This window comes from Carassius gibelio, chromosome B22 (genome assembly GCF_023724105.1).
Source record: "Carassius gibelio isolate Cgi1373 ecotype wild population from Czech Republic chromosome B22, carGib1.2-hapl.c, whole genome shotgun sequence".
NCBI classification, from domain to species: domain Eukaryota; kingdom Metazoa; phylum Chordata; class Actinopteri; order Cypriniformes; family Cyprinidae; genus Carassius; species Carassius gibelio.
Window position 1 is genome coordinate 29230014 of NC_068417.1, and position 16127 is coordinate 29246140.

The 16127-nt window shown below is 41.2% G+C and overlaps 2 protein-coding genes across 2 annotated transcripts in view; both read right to left on the minus strand.

The window, feature by feature from the left end:
* LOC127988360 (complement factor H-related protein 4-like) overlaps window positions 1-745 on the minus strand; it is a 67790-nt gene extending 67045 nt beyond the window's left edge. Inside the window, exon 1 of the mRNA XM_052591102.1 lies at window positions 705-745. The gene's annotated coding sequence lies outside the window, so the exon portion shown is untranslated. The remainder of the gene's footprint in view (window positions 1-704) is intronic.
* Window positions 1-16127, minus strand: part of LOC127988352 (complement factor H-related protein 4) — a 228861-nt gene that overhangs the window by 169567 nt on the left and 43167 nt on the right. The gene's annotated exons all lie outside the window — the stretch shown is intronic.

Genomic DNA, 16127 nt, shown 5'->3' on the forward strand with positions numbered 1-16127 from the left:
TGTCTCTGTTTCCCCATTTAACCTGGTCGTCTTGTCTCCGTTTCCCCATTCTACCTGGTCCTCTTGTCTCTGTTTTACCGTTTTATCTGGCTCTCCGTCCCTCCCCCTGATCCTCCACCACTCCACCTCCCTCCTGGTCTCTTTGAGTCTTTGGTTTTCCCTTGGGTTCGGGTGGAGCATCTGGCAGCTGCTCCGTGGAGGAGGGGGTAATGTCACACTGTCTAGTCTCTATTTCCCTGGGTGTCCACTAGTGGGCTCACTACCCCTTAGGCACTTCACGGTAGGCACTAGAATTCCTCTAGTCTGGTCCTGTCTTCACAGTAATTGCACTCCTGTTAATTTCACCAGGTGCAGGAACTCTATTGTCATTAGCCTCCCTATATATTCCAGTCTTTTCCTGTTGTTTGTATGGAGTCCTTACCCTTCATGTTATCAGCCTTCTCGTCATCTGAGATTCCCCTTCATCTTCTCGTCTCCCGAGATTGACCCTAACCTCTCATCTTCCAAGTTCCCTTTCCTGTTCCCTCCTTGTTTATTTGTTTGTTTAGTTTTGGACTGTCTTTTTGGCTTTGACCTCTGCTTGTTCGACCAAGAATTGGATTAGCCTTTATTTAATTAATACTTGCGATTGGATCTACTATCTCCTGTGTCTCTCTGGTACACGAATCGTCACAGAATGAGTACTGATGAAAAACTCTAATTACCTGTTTTCCAAAAGAATTATTCACAAACTTTTAAGAGCAAATTGATATGAATATGAATCCGTGAATCTGTGAAATGTAGATAAAAAGCAACCGTCCCCTTCCCTCTGCTTTATCAAACAAAACTCAATGCCCCCAAAATGTGATGGAACAGGCACATGCAGAGGGCCCACATGATGACCTTTCACCCGATGATGACGACCTCATCTGACCGGGACGATTCATCACACCGCACGCGCATTTTTTAATTGCCAGAGGATATTTTTAACACCGCGGCAGCTGGTAAATGGTCTTTCATTCTCAGCGAAGTGATTTTGATGTTTATTTACTTATTATTATTTTACAAGAACGATGTGATGTGAGAACATGCCGATATGTTGTTTATATTACTATGTGTAGCCTGTAGTTTAGAAGTAACGCTAGTGTGCTGTTTGAGGGAGAAAAGTTTAACAGGCATCAAAGGGTTTGGTCTTTTTTATGCTATTTGACTAAACTATTATGTGGCGAGTGGGGCGGGGCCGAGAGGCGTGGGAACGAGGAGTGAGGCCAGGTGTAGTGATTGGAGATGAGCTACACCTGCGCCCCACCGCCGGTCTTGAGTCCCACGTAGGAGATGGAAGGATATAAAACTGGAGTGACGACCGTGAAGGACGAGAGAGGACCAGGCCTGGGACATTAGTTTATGTTTTGGTTTTTATTTATGCGCACCAGTCGTCCGTGAGGGGCTGGTGCGCCGTTTTGTATTTATTTTGAATATTAAAATTATGATTTGATTGTGCGCTGGTTCCCGCCTCCTTCTTCCCGATGAATATGGAGATTTGTATCGTTACATATTATTACAGTATTTATTTATTTTTTAAAAGGTGGAGTGCCTTAAATTATCTCAACACTAGTATGGCTTATTTTGATTTTCTCATTCTCTGAATTATCATTATAAATATAATTATATTTTAAATGTGACACAAATATATATATTTTTTCTACAACAGCAACAGTGTTTACAAAAAGCAAGACCACTTCAGCCTGTAAACTCAATAATATATCTCTGGAAATAAATGTAAAAATATCAGTGTCAATAAAAAAATGAATAATATACCTGACATCAAAGTGCAGTGTGAAGGAGATGTGACCCTATTAGATTTCAGGAAAAGGTATGGAATGTCCTCATGTTTGTGTGTGTGTGTTCTGCAGTGCAAAGATGCCTCGCAAAGAGAGAATGAAAAAGAAGGAGCTGCTTGAGGCAGCAAAAGGCAGTGGATCCCTATCCAGCTGGTTTAGGAAGAGCACAACAGGTCAGATATGAGAGAAGTGACACATGTCTGACACAAAGTAACTCCAGTTTATCTTGCTCCAAATTAAAGGTCACTTATGCTTTAAAAAAAAAAATAGAAGTCTGGCTTTAATGATAATAACTGAGTCATTTTATATAATTATTGTGATTTGTATTATTATTTGTCTATTACACATAAGCAATTTTAGTTTAACAGTTATTATAAATTATTTAAAATAAATATTAATGTATACAGATCATGTAATATAAATAATCTGTAGTATCAAAAGATTGAACTATTTTAAAAATTACAAATCTGACCTTACATGTTCAAGTCTCTATCACTATATATTTTCAAATGTATAAACTAAGCTAACAAGTTCCACTTGTGACTACTCTGATGGAGCAAGATCATTTTTTTATTGGCCCTCCTTCATTTTTCATATGATATTTAAATTTGTCATATTCTTCAATCTCTTAACCTTTAGCAAAACCTTTAACCTTTAGTTTTGAATCTCGCTGCCCTTATGAAACAAAAATATATTGCAGTATATTGGAAAATATCATGTAATATATTAGGCATATATTATTATATATATTTATTTTTTCCAATATATTGCAATATATTGAAAGCTGCAATTATTTGTATATTTTGCAATATATTATATAATATATGTATCATCAATATATTATAAAATGTATTCAAATATATAAAATATTAGAAAATAGAAAGGGAAAATAATATATTACAATATATAACAATATATTTTAAGAAATATATTGGTAAATACATTTTCCTTTCGTAAGGGTGGGTCTCTCGCGAGAAGTAAATCAAACTTGCTTTGTGTTGCAAGGCTCATGATTGGCTGTTCGCCAGTGATGTCACACATTCATGTGAACGCACTCCACAAACTCAGGATCAAAGCCTGAATTGACAAAGAAAGTTGACGAACAGCATCATGGTACCAACAAAGCCAGATTGGAGAGGTTTGGTTTTGTCAACTCAAAACTAATCCTGTAACTCTGAATTTGTTCAGCTACCATCATGGTACAGGCCCCAGTTGTTTTCTTTTGTATCAATATTTAAGGTAGACTTATTGATTAGATGCAAGAGTAGTAGGGATGGATAAAATAATAGATTAATGCTGAAATAGTAAATTGTGCCTTGTTCCTAAATGGACAGGGAGTAGAAAGAAATAGATCAGATGAGTAGATGGAGATAAAGGAAGAAAAAGAGGGAAATTTGAGGCACAAGCGACAGAAAGAGAGGAGGGAACATCAAGCATGGAGAAAGAGGCTGGAGAGAAAGAGGGAAATGTAGAGGCACGAGCGACAGAAAGAGAGCAGGGAACATCAAGCATGGAGAAAGAGGCTGCTGAGAAAGAGGGAAATGTAGAGGCATGAGCGACAGAAAGAGAGCAGGGAACAGCAAGCATGGAGAAAGAGGCTGGTAAGAAAGAGGGAAATGTAGAGGCATGAACGACAGAAAGAGAGCATGGAACAGCAAGTCAGGAGAAGGAGACAAATGCCAGAGGGAGGCTATTTTCAAACCTTTTTGGACTACAACACCCAACTGATCTTGCCCACATTCTACAATTCAACAAATTACGATGAGGCCTTTATCCAAATTTGTGATAATATTGGACCCTGCCAACCAGTACTGTCATTTCCAAAGAATGTAGAGGGATGGTCATTTCAGAAGAAATGGTATGAGAACAACCCATGGCTAGAATATTCTCCTAGCACTGATGCCATGTTATGCTTAAGCTGCCATCTTTTTTTAAATGATGAAAAATACAAGTGTCACACTAACTGGAAAACTGTAGGATTAAATCGCTGGAGGAAGGCTTTAGAAAATATTAAAGAGCACTGTGCCCTCAGAGGCTCACATGTGTGGTATGGTGAGGTGGAACTCGTTCAAGAAAAAATTACTGGAGGCAGCATTTGAAGTGGGTGACCTTGAGTTGCAAGCTGCAAAAGACAAAGAGTGTGAGAGGACCAGAGAAGTGTTGTCTCGTCTGATTGCCATTACTCTTTTCCTGGCAAGACAGGGCATGTCTTTCGGGGGAGATGATGAGACTTCATCAAGCCAAAATCTAGGGAATGTCTTGTTAGTGGAGTTAGTGGAGTTGTTCTGCAACTATGACAGTGTTATTAAATTACACCTTGATGCTATAAAAGAAAATCACCGAACCCATAAAACAACTCGCGCCATGCTCCTCTCGAACAGAACCCAGAATGACTTGATCAAAGCTTTGGCCATATCTGTAAAATGTGTCATCAGAGAAGAAATTCAAGAGAGCAGAATCTTTTCGATACTTCTGGATGAAACGACAGATGTTTCCCACACTGAACAGGTTTCGTTTGTAGTGAGATATGTACAAAACATGAAAATAAAGGAGCGATTCATTCAGGTATGCAATGTGCATTCAACAAGCAGAGATTCTCTTGAAAACCTTGTGATAGCTCTACTGGAAGAAAAGGACCTGAAAATAGAAGACATCCTGGGTCAAGGTTATGATGGGGCTGTGAACATGAGTGGGCACTATAAGGGACTGCAGTCCAGAATCTTAAAGCAAAATCCAAAGGCTTTGTATGTGCACTGTCAGACACACTGCCTTAATCTGGTATTGATAGAAAGTGCAAAGTCAAACATCTGTGTTGTCAACTTTTTCAATCTAGTTGAAAAACTTTACACGTTTATGGCCAACTCATCAAAACGGCACTCTGCATATATTGAAATGCAGAAGAGGAAGCACCCCGATCAGCATCCACTGGATCTGAAGAAACTGTCAGATACTCTGTGGGCCTGCAGAGAGAGTGCACTTAAAACTGTGGTGAAGGTCCTCTGATCTGTCATGCAGTTCCTTGAGGAAGTGACACAGCAAGATCCCCCAGACTCCTCAGATGATGATGCAATAATCCTTCTAAAAAGCATCAATTTTGAGTTCTTTTTGTGTCTGGAGATGACCTGTCCAATCTTCCAGGTGACTGCAGTTGCATCTGATGCATTGCAGCAGAAAGACATGGACCTGGCTGCAGCATACGGCATTGTTGATGGAGTTTTAAAGAGGCTTGCCTTCAGCAGAACAGAAGAAGAATTTGAGAACATTTATAAACGGGCCAGGAGGAAAGTGCCAGAGAAGTTCAAGTTTGCTGCCACAACTGTCCATGCTTTTCCAACTTTGCTGGAGTACTACCATGTTAAAGTGTATTACGTTTTTGTGGATACAATGATGCAAGAGCTTCAGAGATGCTTTAAAGGAGGAGACAATTCCAAATGGGAAATCTTGCATGCCTTCCATTGCCTGGCAGTCCCAGAGAACTGGGAAACAGCTAGCATTCCAACAGCAGCATTCCAGGCTGTGAAGAAACTGTGCCAGGTCTATAACATTGAAGATGAAGACAAATTGCAGACAGAATTGAAGGTCTTCCATACATCATACTCATGCCCACCACCAGTTATGTGTCATCTATTCTTTCAGTGGTCAAGGAAAACAATGCACATCTAGTTTTCCCCAACATGACTCAGCTGCTGAAGACATATGGCACACTTTCGGTGTCCACAGCAACCGTGGAACTTTCCTTCTCAAAACTGAAGCTGGTGAAAACCAAACTTTACAGCCTTTGCTAAGAGGAGAGTTTGTCTGACCTTCTTCTGTTGGCCATTGAGAAGGACATCCCAATAAATTACATGTCCAACAGGAAACTTCTGTTATAAGTGCCTACAACTACACCAGAATGAACACACACACACCTTTTTACTCACTCTTACCCCTGCCATGGCCACCATCATCCTATTCCCCAATTAATGTTTTTTTTTTTTTTTCTCAGATAATAAAACTATATAGTACTGTATGAAACATGGGTCACGTCTATTTTACTATGATGTTTTCTATAGTTTTTACTATAACAGCTGTTCTTAATTATTCTGTAGAACGGAGTAAAAAGCCATCAGGTTGGGACAACTTAAAATCATTTCCGTTTCTTATCCCAGAGTTATTATTAGATGGAAAGAAAATATGTTTTTAACTTTTAAACTTAAAATTGTCTTTTCTATTCTATTTCTTTTTCAAAACTGCATCACAGCATCTGCTTCCGTATCAATACATAATCATCCACATTAATACGCAAATCAGCAATAAATGCATCACAATATATTGCTGTATTGATATTTTGAGCAGCGCTATTTGAAGCCTTGTTCCATGTGCCCCTTTTATACTTTGAGCACCTGCCCCTCCAAAGGTCTCTGCACGGCCCTGTGATGCAATATAGGAAAATTCACCACATGGTGAAATGTTACCTATAATAGTTGATGTTGGCTGATCACCATAATAATTCAGGAATAGAATTTAAAGGAAAAACTGCTTTAAAGAGAGGCAATGAAAAAAAAAGGATAAAAAGTATAAAAGGAGAGCGTGTGCGGTCGCAAAAACTGTTTTTCGCCGAGGTGCCGAGACGGTGTGCCCCGGCCATACAGCGGTGGTACAGCAACTGTGGTGACGGAACATTACGTCTCCATTCCCTCCTTGAGGGAACGAGGGTTACATTCAGGGGCGGGTCTACATGGTGAAATTCGATTGGCCACCCATAGGTGCCCCCTATAAGATGTCTTGTGATTGGTTCATTTTATGGCCAATCAGTCTATAGACTCTACTGACATTCCCGATTCAAAGAAGTGCAGCGTTGTCAGAGAAACAACGCTCGTCGCGGACTTGGACTTGTACTTTATCAAGTGTGGGAAGTCAAAACACTAGTGATGGGAAGTTCGGATCATTATACCGACTCTGACTTTTGAGTCACGTTCAGCAAAATGAACAAATCTTTTTTCAAGTTATTTTGTTCATTTTAGTAAAATGTTACTTCCCCAACACATCTAGTACTTACGCAAACGTTGATCACACTACAAACAATACAAAACTAAAATTCTATAAAGATACAGAAAAGATTAATTAATTCTTTACCTGGGTCTTCAGTCTGTGATTAACTCACCTCTTGTCTGACAAGTCTTCGGGTTTAAATCATTCCTTAATCACGTGACAGATTCATGCGCTATTTCTGACATTTCTGTAACTGTGTTTTTGTTACCGTTTCTTCAGGATCTGTGGTGTGTTATTATTTTATAAATAGATAAAATCTTGTTATAAATAAAATATTGATTAATTTGTCTTTTTGACTGTCTATCAGTAAATAAACAGTAGGCTATATAATAATATAATAATCCGAGTATTTATAGCCTAGTTTAATTTTTAATCCAATTTTGAGTTTGCTGGTATAGTAATTGCTTTTCCTAGGCAGACTTGACAAATTGGTCTAATATATGTATAAGATGCTTGCTCAAAAAGGACATAATGACATAAATTAAAAGCAAATAACATTTTGAATCCTAAATAACACTGCAGTTCTATAGTCTAATCTGAAGGGTGAACTCAAAAGACATAAATCATACAACAAGGTCATTTTTGAAGATTAGAATCCACTGTAAAAAAAAAAAAAAAGATTTGTGATAACTAAATGGATCAAAAATGTGCTTTATTACTGGATTTGTTTACAAGTACCTTTATTCAAGTTAAAAAAATAATAAAAACCAATAGGATTTACGTAAAATACTGTAGAATTTAGCTTTTGTTTTCAGGTCACTGGCGGCCACCGCATTTGGAGGCAGTACCCCAGCATGCCCCCCCCCCCACTGAAAATACTCTACACAAGCCCCTGGTTACATATGTAACTGAGACATTCCCTTTCAGTCAGTCACGTTCAATGTTACGTCAGTGACCGATGAAATCGGGGATCCGTATGGAAAATGCCTCTATTGCTGACCCCCTCCATTGCCCTGCAAAAGCTGGCAAGTACCCCCACACCATTTGGGGCGGAAGACAGGACAGGGCTTAGGCACAGGAACCTGCAATGCTATTCCATACAGTATGAATTGGATAACACTGGGAAAGCGTACCCAAGTAGAGGGATACTGCGGAACCACATCTTGCGCATAGGAGGTAACATGTGGAATTACACATATGGACTGGTTGTAGAGCAGTGCTACATATGGAAGTCCCTGCAGTAGACTCGGGCCACCTGGGGTGAGATCACTACACAGCAGAGACAGCAGAGAGACCTCTGCCGGGGAAAGACAAGGGCTCACCATGAGGGAAGCCATGCCATGGAAGAATACACATGGGATTACCCCAAAGGGGGGAATCACTACACACGGGCACCTAGCCCAGCACGAGGGCTGACCTTGGGCATACACACAAGTGCTGGACTTAGCGTCTGGCGCTCTGCCACGCCTGACTACAGAGGGTGCAGGAGGAACTTCAACAGGGTTCACCAAGAGGGAAACTGAACTGAGAAGCACTTAGGCACACGTATCCGGTCCGTAGAGGGGAATGGCTCAGCAAGCATGATTGACACCGAGCCGGTCCAGCATTACAGGCATTCTGAGGTGAGTACGTGACAGGACACAGGCTCTACATGGAGATTATAGAATCTCACAAACATGTTAGCTGTCGCCCAGCTGGCAGCTATGCAGATTTCTGCTATCAAGGCACCCCGTGCCAAAGCCCTGGAGGAAGCAAGAGATCATGTATAGTGTGCTCTCGCTCCAAGGGTGCAAGGTAAGCGATGGGCCTGATATGCTAAGACTATAGCCTCCACTATCCAGTTGCCAAATATTTGTTTGGAGACAGCCTTTCCCTTCTGCTGTCCTCTGAAGCACACAAAGAGCTGGTCTGAGGTCCTGAAGCTCTGCGTGCGGTCCATGTAAATGTGCAGGGCATGAATGGGACAGAGCAAAGTGAAGGCTGGTTCTGCCTCCTCCAGGGGCAGCGCTTGCAAGTTCACCACCTGATCCCTGGGGGGCATGGTGGGAACTTTGGGCATGGATCCGGGCCAGGGTCTCAGGACGTTAGAGTTGGCGGGCCTGAATTCGAGGCACGTATGATTGACCGAAAATGCCTGTAGGGCCACGACCCTCTTGACCAAAGCCAATGCAGTGAGGAGCGCTGTCTTCAGCAACAGAAACTTAAACTCTACTGACTGCAGCTCAAAGGGCTCCTGCTTCAAGGTTGTCAGGACCAAGGGGAGATCCCAAGAGGGTAACAGGTGAGGGCACAGAGGGTTCAGCCTCCTTGCCCCCCTAAGGAATCTGATGACCAGGTTGTGCTTCCCAACGGACTTGCCATCTACAGCGTCGTGAAGTATGGCAAAGGCGGCAACATACACTTTGAGAGTGGAGGGAGACAGCCTCCGCTCCAGCCCATTTTGCAGAAAGGAGAGCCCAAACACAATCAGGCATCTACGGGGGCCTTCCCGGTGGGAAGAACACCAATCGATGAATATTGTTTTCCACTTCAGCGCGTAGGCGTGCCTAGTAGAGGGCGTTCTAGCTGAAGTGATGGTGTTTACTACCGCTGTAGGTAAACCACCTAGAACCTCTGCGTCCTGTCCAGAGACCACAGGTCAGGGCGCAGGTGCCAGAGGGTGCCCCCTCTCTGAGAAAGGAGATCCTTCCTCAGGGGAATATACCAAGGAGGGGCTGCACGATTGAGTTTGCCTGGGATGTGAACCTTGAAGCAACCTCAGATGCTTCTGACTCCAAAGGAGGAGATGGCGGGCGAGTTGTGACATGTGATGGGAGCACAGACCACCTTGGTGGTCGATGTACCCAACGGTCGCAGTGTTGTCTGTAAGGACCAGTACGTGCTTGTAGTGTAGCCTCGATCTGAAGCGGTGCAGAGCAAGCCACACTGCCAGCAACTCGAGTCAATTGATATGCCACTGCAGACGAGGCCCTGTCCAGGTGCCCGCCACTGCATGCCCATTGCACATGGCACCCCAGCTGATGGCATGCCTGGACACTTGCACTAGGCAAACCCCTGCCCATAGAAAAGCAAGGTCTAGGGTAAACCAAAGGAAGCATTCCTGGACCACTAAGGCTGACATTGTCTGACCCAGGGACTGTGCCGTGACTTTCGTCGCCTGTAGGGCAAGGTCTGTCACAGTGCACAGTTCCTGCATAACACCCAGGTCAGAACTACCCTCATCCAGCTGCTTTAAAGCCTTGGCCTGATAGACCTGCAGGAGGGCCATGGCGTGCAGGGCAGAGGAGGCCTATTCAGCAGCTCTGTAAGCCTTGGACTTCAGTGTGGACAATAACTTACAGGCCCTGGACGGGAGGCGTGGATGGAACCGGATGTGGCTGCCGATCGGCGTACGGCACCCCGAAGAACCAATCATACAGCCTTGAATGTTCATGAGATGGAGGCGCCTTCCATGACAACTCGACACTCTCAGCGGCCCGGACAAGCATAGTAGTCAGCTCTGGATCTGACTCAGGCAACTCCACTCTCCCAGAAGGAGACAACTCAGCCGAATCCTCATCTCCAGAGCCTAGCTCTTCCCCTGATGCAGTGATCGACATCTGGTCATCTGCTGGTGGGCCGGATGAAGTGCTGGGTCCTGCCCTGTCCAAGGCACCAGAATCTGCATCGTGGAACACCAGGGGGCACGATGTGCTGGAGGAGTGAGGGGCCTGTGGAGACTCGCTCTGTGGGGAAGCCCTCACTGTGATCCTCAGATCACCCTGGCCATGAGCAGAAGTAGCCCTACTCTTAAAGGAGGAACTAGAACAGGGCACGGGGAGGGGGACTCCTACTTGTTTGATGAAGAGGAGCCTTGATCGCAACATCGCAATGGTTATGTTCCCACAAGGAGAACATGACTCATCCACGAATGCTGCCTCAGTGTGCTCGAGGCCCAGGCACGAGATCATCAATGGCGTCCTGTTTTTATTTCTCTAAAAAACATTTGCAAAACGTTTACCTTATGTGCGCTGAATATACGCGATGGCCAGATCAACATTCTGTCCAACGTTATATAACCAATCCAGGGGGTTTTCTGCATTGATCTTTTTTTTTGGCGGCTGTCAAAGCCTTATTTGATTGGTGAGTGATGTAGAATAGAATGACTGCGGCGCTTGACAGGGCGCGTGCGAGAGAGAGCCCCGGCTGTGCGCGCGCACTCACAGTCTTCAAACAACACGAGTGCTTCTTGCTCTCTCTCTCCCTTGTGCATCTTAATCAAAATCATTAAACACGATAGAAAAAGGGCGAAACACCAAAGTTTCACGCACGCTCGCGCACTCACAGTCTTCAAACTACACGAGCGCTGTCTTGCTCTCTCTCTCTCTCTCTCTCTTTCTCAGCCATTTCCGGTGCGAGCGTGAGTGAGCAAAGCGTGTGGGTGAGGGTTCTTCGGTGAGTCTGCGTGAATATAATCTTTTCTTCTTTTCTCTCTATTTTTCTGTTTTACTGATTGTCTCTTTTTTCTCTTGGTTTTGTTGTTTGTTTGATTTGGAGCCGCGGGTTTTTTTTCCCCCTTTGTGCGGCTATGGCGGAGGCGCAAGCGGGTTTTTTAAATAATCTCACGCGACGTCATGGTGTTAAAGTGGCATCTGCGGTGAGTAGAGTTGGGTCCGAGTCCACCTTTGTCGAGTACGAGTCAAGACCAAGTCCACAAACATCGAGTCCAAGTCCGAGTCCAAAAGGGGCCGAGTTGGACTCAAGTCCGAGTCCTTAAAGGCCGAGTCCGAGTCGAGTCCGCCCGAGTCCAGAAAGTAATTAAATTAAAAAAGATTATAAATTGGTATTGTACATTTTTACATTCTATTAATATTTTAACCTTTCAACCCATTAAACCAATGGCAATATAAAAATGTAATAAAAAAATACCACTGTTACATCTAGTCATTGCCATTGAACATTTTTATTTTATGTCAACAGAACTAGTTTCCTATGAAAAAAGTTTTCAAAGGTTTTATTGTATTACAAGTGCATGAAAATACAAATGAACCTATTTTATTATTGTATCACACTATATTGTCCTCCAGTTAAAGATGACATTTCAGTTATTTAATGCCTCTCCCCCACATTTGACAGAGGTAAAGTGCAGCCAATGAGGAGATCCTTAATGATGACATTATGAATTTCTTGTTGTCTTGGAGAACTTGCATCATAAAGTTGTATTGCTTGTTTGGTCAGTTCTGGTATTGCAAATCCTGCAATGCTGAGCTGTGCAGCATCTGTTGGTTGCTGCTGCTGTCTCTGGTAGTCGGTTGCATCGGCTTTCGGATCACCAGTACACTGAGCTGAAAACCGTTTCTTTTGGAGGCGTCCGATTTGAGAACCGATGAACTGATGATACTTTCATCGGAAAGTGTGATAAAACTATATATATATAAAAAAAAAAATAATAATAATAATATATATATATATATATATATATATATATATATATATATATATATATATATATATATATATATACGTTTTTTTTTTTTTTTAAGATAGGGGCTACATGTTTCTAATCTGTATATTGTAGATTATGTATGGGCCTAAGGGGTTTTCAGGGAAGTTGGACAATAATTAAGACTCTAAAGACTCCATGTTTAATATGAATAAGGGATGATTTATGAAATATCTGTACTGTATTTATAGTTAATGATGACAGATTCACAAACTGAGTTTAGAGCAGCTGATGATACTGAAATGCAGCATGTGCCGGTGTCCTGACATTTTATCCTACCCTGTCAGATTTTCCTACCCGGGTTTTGAGCGATTCTCGTTCTCGAGTCAAGAACCGGTTGTATCAGTTTTCAGATCATCAGTAAACTGAACCGAAAACCGTTTCTTTCGGACGCGTCCGATTCGAGAACCAAGGAGCTGATGATACTGCGCATTCGTGATTCAGCATGAAGCCGAATGACTCACAGCGCGTCTGAACCGAACTGATTCTTTTGGTGATTGATTCTGAACTGATTTTGTGCTAATGTAATGAGTGTGGGTAAACCGAGGGCTTGAATGAAGGGCAATCTGACGAAACGTAAGTTCATTTAATAACAAATACATCGCAATGGATTATGTATCCGGTGAACGGTTTTATTTTCAACCGGTTTATTGAATCAAACCGTCCGAAAGAACCGGTTCGCGGAAAAGAATCGAACTTCCCATCACTAATCCACATTGATAGTGAGTGGTGCGTGTGTTTCGTCTGCAAGCAGGAGACTTCTGCCTGCCGGTGTGGTGCAGTAAAATGACAGAAGGGGAGACATTCATTAATTTATCATTTCAATTTTATGCTGGTTTTATTGTTACACATGACGCGGACTCGACTGTCCTCGGAATATTTTCCGAGTCCAAAATGTTCAAGTCCGTGTCAAGTCCGAGTACAAATTCACCCGAGTGCGTGACAAGTCCGAGTTCATTAAAAATTGGACTCGAGTCCAAGTTCGATTACCCCAACTCTAGCGGTGAGTGTCGAAGATTGTTGTTTGGCTATGGGAGAGGTTGTTGGGCATGATAGTATTTTGTCAGCGTCCAAAATGAATAGTGCTGTTGTTGTTTTTTTGAGTTTGGTGGAAAAGGCAAATGAGTTAGTGGAGACAGGTATTGTTGTAAACAACCTCTTCACACCTGTTCTTCCACTTTCAATGCCTTCAAAAAAGGTTACCTTGTCTAATATTCCACCTTTTGTTTCTGATGATATACTGGTTAAGATTTTGTCCCGCTATGGAAAGCTGGTTTCACCCATTAAAAAGATCTCTTTTGGTACTACTTCACAACTGTTAAAACATGTGGTCTCATTTAGGAGATTTGTCTATATGAACTTGATAGACAGCGAAGAACTTGACTTAACTCTTAATACTAAAGTTGACAACTTTGACTACGTATTCTATGTCACAAACGATAAGATGAAGTGCTTTAATTGTGGGTGGAGGGACCATCTAATTCGGGCTTGTCCTGAAAAGAGTGAGTGAAGGAACTAGTTTTTCCACTAGTGATTCTGTTTTGAAAAGGGATGAAAGTGACCATGTGAAATGGCAGCGATTTGGAATTGGTGATGAGGCTGATCTAGAATCAGATAAAACCGAGTTCAAAGTTCCAATTAAAAGGAAAAGTTCAAGTGAAGCTCAAAGTGTGAAGCAGAAAAAAACAAACGTGACTGATGATGAGGACAAAGAAGGGATGGAAAGTGACACTGAATCTTCTGATTCAAGTTTCGGTTTGAGGAGTACATGTCTCTGAATATTTTCCAGACATAAAACAATTTGTTGATAAAACCAGGGTTTTTATGGCTGATAATTTATTCACAAATAAGGAGATTTATCGATTAAAGAAAATTTTAAGAAATTTAAACCCTGATCTTGTTAATGAAAATAGTTAAAAAGCCTCGAGCAAATAGTTATGGGTTACTAGGTTTGTTTTTAACAGTATTTGCTTTTACTTTATTTCCTTCTTTTCTTTCAGAAATGAATGAAATCAATATTGCTTCCTTAAATATTAATGGGGCGAGAGATTTTAAGAAAAGAATGGGAATTTATGAATATGTGAAGCAAAATAAGTTAGATGTGATAATGTTGCAAGAGACTCACAGTGATACAAAAAATGCTTCTGATTGGGCTAAAGAATGGGGTGGTTTTTCGTTTTTAAGTCATAATACTTCACTTAGTGGTGGAGTGGCCATTCTTTTTGCAAAAAAATTCAACCCACATTCCTTTCAAGTAGAGGAAATAGTAAAAGGTAGACTTTTAAAAATAAGAGCAAGCTATGAAAATAATGTTAATGTATTTATGTGTGTGTACTGCCCAGTCTCAGCAATAGAGAGAATGGTGTTTTTAAATATCCTATGCTCTGCTTTACAAAAATGTAATCAAGAAGACTTTTTATTCTTGGGAGGTGATTTCAACTGTACTGAATCTAACCTAGATAGAAATCATTTAGAGCCTCATATGCCTTCTAGAAATCGATTGATTAAAATTGTTAAGATGCATGAGTTATGTGATGCTTGGAGACGTTTAAAGGGTACACAAAAACAATACACATGGACTCATGTGCGTGATAAAGTAATTTCTATGGCAAGGTTAGACAGATTTTATGTTTTTAAGCATCACTGCAATATTATAAGGGACTGTCACATTGTACCTGTTAGTTTTTCTGATCATTGTATGGTCAAATGTTCATTTTTTATTAATCTTTTGAAACCCAAAAGTGCTTATTGGCAGTTAAACACTGCTTTATTAAGTGACAGACACTTTAAAGAATTGTTTAATTTCTTTTGGGCTGATTTTAAAACCAAGAAAGGGTGTTATAGTTCTCTACAACACTGGTGGGATGTAGGAAAAACTCAAATTAAGCAGCTCTGTTTACAGTATACTCAAAACATCACTACAGAGACTAATTTTAAAATGAGTCTTCTGGTACAAGAGGATTTCTACATCATTTTTCCACCTTGCTATATAGGACAAATGTAAGGTTTAAAAGAGCTAATATAATCTACATCATTTTTTTGTTTGTTTGTTTGCTATTTTTTCTTGAAATAAATCCAAAACTGACAAATTGATTTGGGGAAAAATATTTATTTTGATCTCCTCATTTGGTTTTTGCCAATAGTACAGCGGATGCTTCATATATATTTTTTATTTCTTCTATCGCACACACTCAGGCAAAGTCATCTTTCCATCATTACACTTTTTTCTGAATCCACCACCTACTGATCTTTTGCCGCTCTGACACTTAAAGGTGAGGTAATCATCATGTGGGGCAAACATCTTTTGTTGATCAGCATAGGCCAACTCTATACCTCTTTCATTCATTATCTCCACTGTGACTGTACAGGGCTCTGAAATAAACCCAACATGTCACGATCAGTGTCACAGTAAACATTAATTAATCATCACAACATACAACTTAAACTACAAGAAAACATCTATGACATCGGTGCATGAGATGTATGGTGTAGTGTGTTCATACTTACTTAAACACTTAATATTCCCTCTCCATTCACCTTGCTGACAGGTCAAGAAGTTGGAGAAAGGGGAACGCATATCCAGTGTGTATTTACTAAAGCAGATGTATTCAACTCTCTCTCCTGTATTGTATTCCTTTTTTGTAATATCTTTTGTATCTCCATCGTTCACTGTTGGTGGTGAACCACATTTTCCTAGGCCTGTCATCACTAAGAAAATGTGGCATTAGTAAATCTCTAATATGGGAATGAGGTCATTTTAAGATTCAAGTTTCAAGATTTGGTTATATTGGTTATATGGAGAGCATATGACCAGCTGTGAAATGTAAGTCAGTTCCGCTCCATGGACAGGGCAA